Below are 6,872 nucleotides of genomic sequence, written 5' to 3' on the forward strand. Positions count from 1 at the left end.
TATAAAAATAAAAAATTAGCATGCAAATAACGTTGGATCACAAAAAATATTTACAAGCTACACAATACGGCCAATACAGATGCATTATTCATCAGAAACAAAGAATATTGAACAAGAGATGAACTGAGAATGTTTTCTGAGGAAATTTTCATACAACAAAACCAGGGATTCGTTATGTGGTGAGGCTAGTGTCAAGACTTGTCAAACAAACACAACCAAATAGTGGTGGCGATCTGAACGACCCTCGTATGATGGACGACGACATATACTCCAAAACAAACACCAATAGCGATTACTGCCATAATAAGAGGTCGCCGGGGTACAAAAATTGCTAGGTGGCTGCAAGATTTTCTCAGCCTTTCTTGAAGATTGACTTTAATGACCACGTCTCGGTTTAAGAGAGGTACTGATGCGCCTTCAGCTGGTGAAAGGAGAGATGAGTGCGAGCCCATGAATATTCTCCATTGCTCTGCGCACAACCTGCAGAGAAACGTTTACACCATTGAATAGATCAGAGTTTACAAGAACCAATTAGAGTACCCTTCTAATAAAAAAACAAATCATATTGCTATGTACAGTTTTTCTATAAATGTAAGTCCCTTGGCTGTATCAGATGAAAATTGATGCCATCAACGATATTCCCTGAAATTTTTAAGGAATTTGATGTTTTTACCAGATTCGTGGCTGGAACAACAAATCGATTGTGGTTTTGGGAGCTTTGACAGTAAAGAGTTCCATCAGATGTAGGTGTCACCAAAAAATCATTTTCCTGTAGTTTCAGATCAAGCACGTTTTGTGCAGTGTCCATATTTTTCTGTAACAAGCTCATATCCGCATCAGAAATGCCAGTAACTGAATTGTCATCCAACACAGACTTCAAGGAACAAAATACTCTCTTCAATATAACACAAGACTCTTTTTCTATCAAAAACTCCAGCAAATGATTGAATCTCAGTACCGACGAAGATGTAGATGGCTGCCCTGAAATGGGATTCCTCAGCAACCATGCTACATCTAAAACAAATTCCGAGAACTGAGCTCGTCTTGAGGCAAGAATCTCACAGTCAGGTCCCAGACAAGATAGTTGCTGTTCTTTAGAAGAGAGAGTGGCATCAAACTTTTGTAGCAAGACCTCCATCTCCTCACAAATTTCTCTATCACCCACAAGAATTGGAATAAAGTTGGATAATCCAGACTCATTCTCAACCTGTTGGAGTAGCCCAATGTAAGTAAAGAAGTAAATCCAATATAGACTGCTCGAGATTCTACATTTTTCTTGAAACAACTCATGCATCAACCCCACATAGACAGAAGAGTCGCAGATCTCACCTCAATAAATGCTGGGCCTAAAAGATTTATTTTAGCCTGCGGGACACGTATCTTCAGTAATTGGTGGTCAGAACTTTTGGTGCCTCCTTTTTCACAACGCTCAGATGTAAAGGAAATATTTGATGACAGGTACCTTCCAGCAAAAGAAACAAGAAACCTGTAATAGACATCAGATATCATTTAAGATCTGGAAAGTATTCCAATTTCCTTACAGACATGAAGAACATCATATATTGAGGAGAATAGTGATTGTTAAAACCGTCTACAGCATGAAAATATTCCACAAAGGGCACGGCACTGCTTTCCTTAAAGCTACATACTATGAGTCAACCAGTCTCTTTTCCTATGTATCAGTTCACCATTAAAATTAATATCTGGGATCCTAAAAGCATCCATTCAGCATTTTACAAATAATTTTATGGACAAATCCATTGTCTTTCACACAGAGCAAGTATGCCACACCAAACAAGACTGAAAAAGTTATCAAGGTTTTGGGCAACAAATCCTGCAACAAGTGGGAAAACCGAAGTTAAGGAACTAAAGGGAGTTCAAATCTGAATAATGATGGCAAACTTGAGAATTAGCAATGACAATACTAGACAAGTAAAGGAAACTCATGGAAATAAATTATATTTTCATATATGGTATGGATCACGTCATATACCGAAATTTTGGCTGAAGTAAATCACTTCCACAGGCAACAAATTCCATTGGCTTGCCAGCCTCAAAGCAAGTTGGATAGATATAATGTAGCTTTGGTGCTCGATCCTTCATTTCAATTTTCACAATTGAATTTGCATCTGTTTTCACAAAAGGATCCAGCATATGTTAAGGTAAACAAAGCTAATCATTTCGTCTCCGTTGCCCCGCACTCTCAGGACGTGATCATACACAAAATCTTGATGCAAAAGCAGTTAACTCACAGAGTACCATATTTTGTGAACTAAATAATATTATCGTTGTTAAAGGTGTAAACCGAATAAATTTGACCACACCAATTTAACTCCATAACTTGGCATTTAATCCATCAAAAACCATTCAAATTTTCATTAACATTGCATAGTAGTATCTCTCGTCAATATAGCTTAACCACAAGTTTACATTCATTTTGTCACCATTTTCATTTTGTGAAAACATTAGTTATTTTGGTCAACCAAACCGACCAAATTCACCAAATTTAAATCCATTTGGTCAGTTTTATTTTGAATTATAAATCGGTAAATTTAGTTATTCTGAAAATTATTTCACATCTATTTTGCTTTTCGTAGAATGGTTTAGACAGAAGCTGAACCGACCAAACACTCAAAGCCAATCATTGTATTAACAATTCAAAACCGCCACATGAACTGAAAATGGTAAAATGCTCACATGCAACTATAAAAGGTTGAGATGACTTAGTCCAAAAAGAAAACAGAAAAATAAAATAAAAATCAGCAGTGAACCAAATTTAATATACAGTCAAATGGTAGTTCGCAATGCCTAAAACTCATGGGCACACTTGTACAGACACATTCCTAACAGGTAAAACCATCAAATTAGAATTGAAATGAAACTAATATTGGAAGTAAAAACTGTAAGTAATCAAGAATTAAGATGCCCACTAACCTTTGGTGACACGATACACCATGTCATTTAAATATACGAGCAAGGTGCCTCTTCCAAACAACATGCTTTCGTGTGGGGAAATAAGGTCTTTTATACAAGGAGCTGGTTCCTCAAATAACTGTTTAAAGCAATAACATTTAACAATTAGGTCATAAAGAATCTACAAGGAAACAACACCAAACGGTTACAAATCACGCATATAACTTACATCAACATTTCTTTACTGTCAGTCACATACTTAGTTGTAAATATATCGGACGTAATGAAATAAAAGTATTCAACAATAACTATTTTACTCGTTGAGGATTGTACAAGAATAGCAAGCGAATACCCGACAAAGATAGATGAAAAACATTTTAATTCATTCCACTCATTCACTTGTAATGTTAAACAGATTTTCTGCTATGACAAGAATTAATTCATCATAACGAAAAGGATAAGATTCTGAGTACCTTAATCCACATTGGTTTTGGCATTGCAATAAAAGCTGTCAAAATTGTGCAACCTGGACGAATATACTCCTCCAATTCAACAGGCATGCTAGCCAACCAGTGGAATATCTGTTGTCAGACAGTTACTGGTGCGTTAACCAAAGTCCATCACGATGATTATACAAAAAACATTAGGTTTTCTGCCTTATATACTAAACTGCAACAATAATCTTTAGAATACTTGATGTCGAAGTCGTCGAGGAAACTCCGCTGGGTTCCAGTTGTAGAGCTTGAAGGAGATTCGGCTTGAAGGACACTGAGATGTATATTAAAGCACTATTATCAAACCAATCTAGTTTCATCAAACAACAATAAATAAAAGGGGAAAATGCAACAATAAGGTGTTGGGTGTACCAAAGAAGAAAAGGTACTCTTGTTGTCACAGAAGGACAAGGATTGTTTGACTTTGGGATTCCGTTTCTCCTTAGTCGGAGCAAAGGATACAAAACTATCACTCTGGAGACTTTGGGAGTGTGTGGTTGAGCATGTTGTGGAGACATGTCCATCTAACTCTGGTAATGCCTCAAATTCTTTGTTCTGACAGCTTATCGACATGCCCTCTGGACCATCAACAAATTTGTTACCAGAGGCCAACCAAAAAGTAATACTTTCTGTCAAATGTTAAATAATAGCAAAAGATAATCTAACACTCTGAAAAAAGTTCAAAGGCCAAAAATCAGCTCTACTGACTTGTCTAAGAGGAAAAAGTAAAGAGAGACCAAGAGGAAGTTGGTTGTGTGGAATGTTTCCAACAAAATCGTTCAGTACAAAAAAGGTAGTTATACCTTTTCCAGGAGTATCATCGCCACTAACATCATCAGTCAGGATAATCTGTTGAGTTTCCTTTTCTTTGTCTTCTTTGGAATCATTAGCTTTTCTTCTACGTCGATTGTGTTGTTCTAATTTTCTCCGACAACTACGTTTACCCTCATCAAAATCTGACAAGATATGAAACCTGCCGAAGTTGTTGATATATTGGGATGGTAATCTCAGATACTAATTGTAAATCAATTTTCATGCCTACACATTAAGGCGAACTTAAAATTCTTTGTAGTTCAAGACAACATAAATAAATTGAGACAATGATTGTAATTGTTTCCAAGTACTATCCGTGGTTAAAAGACTCCAGAGCAAACATGAAACATATGATTTTTCCAGCTAGAAAGATGGATGAAGCAAAGGTCTCGTCGTTACATACATTGCATCAAATTGAGAAAAGTTCCATAGTTGATATATAGACTGTTTAAGATCTTCCTTCAATCATTTAACAGATGATTAGACATCAATAAGCAACTCACTAAAAACTCACATATTGTGCCCTCGAGACTAATCTTGAAACATATGATTTTTCCAGCTAGAAAGATGGATGAAGCAAAGGTCTCGTCGTTACATACATTGCATCAAATTGAGAAAAGTTCCATAGTTGATATATAGACTGTTTAAGATCTTCCTTCAATCATTTAACAGATGATTAGACATCAATAAGCAACTCACTAAAAACTCACATATTGTGCCCTCGAGACTAATTTTGAAACATATGATTTTTCCAGCTAGAAAGATGGATGAAGCAAAGGTCTCGTCGTTACATACATTGCATCAAATTGAGAAAAGTTCCATAGTTGATATATAGACTGTTTAAGATCTTCCTTCAATCATTTAACAGATGATTAGACATCAATAAGCAACTCACTAAAAACTCACATATTGTGCCCTCGAGACTAATTTTGAAACATATGATTTTTCCAGCTAGAAAGATGGATGAAGCAAAGGTCTCGTCGTTACATACATTGCATCAAATTGAGAAAAGTTCCATAGTTGATATATAGACTGTTTAAGATCTTCCTTCAATCATTTAACAGATGATTAGACATCAATAAGCAACTCACTAAAAACTCACATATTGTGCCCTCGAGACTAATTTTTTTCCCGCAATGCATATTAAAAAATCATCCATTTTTGCATAAAATCATATTTAACACATATGTTAGCTTTAAGATAACCCAAATTTCAATATGATCTCAATTCTTACCCAAATCCACCTTGTGATCCAGACCTCAGCCTAATGCAACGAAAAAACTAAATTGAGCTTCTACACACCATTAGTGCAGCAGAGCCTACAACTTAGTCGTCCAAAGGAAAGGTATCATCCAATAAGCTCCCAACATATAGACTATAAGAAACCATCCCATAAAAGATCACTTGTTAAAGCTAACCCAAATACTTGACCCGACATCAGAAACTCAACAAAACAAAATACCAAATTACTAACAATTTCTTCATAAAAATAAAGTCATAAGTCAAATAAACTCGTTAAAATTTGCCGAATGTTAGAGAAACTGACTTTCAGTTATTTTGATAGTTGGGACGGCTGAAAAAACACTAAAAGCTATAAATATAAATTGACCAACCTTATAGAATTTCAAAACGATTGTAAAAAGAAACTGAAGTGATTCTTAATCATAAAGACGAAGAATATTGACCAATCATCTAAACATCAAAGTGAGCCATGTATGCAGTAATTTATTCGGGAGAAAAAAGGGTTGAGATAAAACGAAAAGCTTACTTTCCGCACTGCTGGCAGTACCTCTTGCTCACCTCATCAAGCACCACTACACTCGCATTTGCGCACTGTAGACAAACCCGGTGACGCTTGTGGTACCCTTTGAGCTGGCTAATATCCGCCTCGCAGCCGGGCACCTGACATCGCACCACAATCCCGGCAGGAACCCTCACCGCCCGGGGCCGCTTCTTCCCCGGAAGTGCCGACTCCTCCTCCTCCTCCTCTCCCTCCAACATTTCATCCAGTTCTGGGCATGCGCAAGGGATTTTACCCGCCAAGAAATTGGAGCACACCAACCTCGGGTCCCTCTTCCTGACCCGACCCAGAATCTCCGACGGTTGACTTTGACCAGTTTCGGGCTGCGGGAAAGAGATATTGAAGCTTTCATCGAGGTTGAAGTCAAGAAGATCAGACCAATCGAAGACAGACGAGGAGGAGGGGTCATCGGCAATAACCTGAGTGGCGGCGAAGGAAACCAAGGGAATCCCGGTTGTGTCGGCATGTTCTGAGTTTCCTGGTGGTGGGTTTTGCTGCATGTTTTTATCAGTTTTTCACCTTCCACTGAATGAATAGCGACTCAGGAAAATGGAGTCGGCCAAGTAAACTGCAAAACTCAAGGGGTTGGGAGTATAAAATTTCTATGGTGTGATTTTGTGTGTATGCATGCACTCAGAGTCAATGGAGTTGCGTGTGTTGGTAACACGAAGACGCAAGTTTCTTGAGATATTGGTTACATCTCACACAGCAGCCTGGGGATTAGATTGGGGCTGTGCTTCGGTAATGATCCCACCACATGGAGTGGGTACCTGTGAAAACTTAGATAGCCCGCAGACGTACGATGATCTTCGACCAAGTTGTCCTTATATTTTCACCTTTTAAATTTCCTT

The 6,872-nt window shown here is 37.5% G+C and overlaps 1 pseudogene; it reads right to left on the reverse strand.

Moving 5' to 3' along the window:
- LOC140987691 (squamosa promoter-binding-like protein 7) lies at positions 1–6,872 on the reverse strand (annotated as a pseudogene).

Source organism: Primulina huaijiensis, chromosome 11, assembly GCF_012295235.1.
Source record: "Primulina huaijiensis isolate GDHJ02 chromosome 11, ASM1229523v2, whole genome shotgun sequence".
In the NCBI taxonomy this organism is placed as follows: Eukaryota; Viridiplantae; Streptophyta; class Magnoliopsida; order Lamiales; family Gesneriaceae; genus Primulina; species Primulina huaijiensis.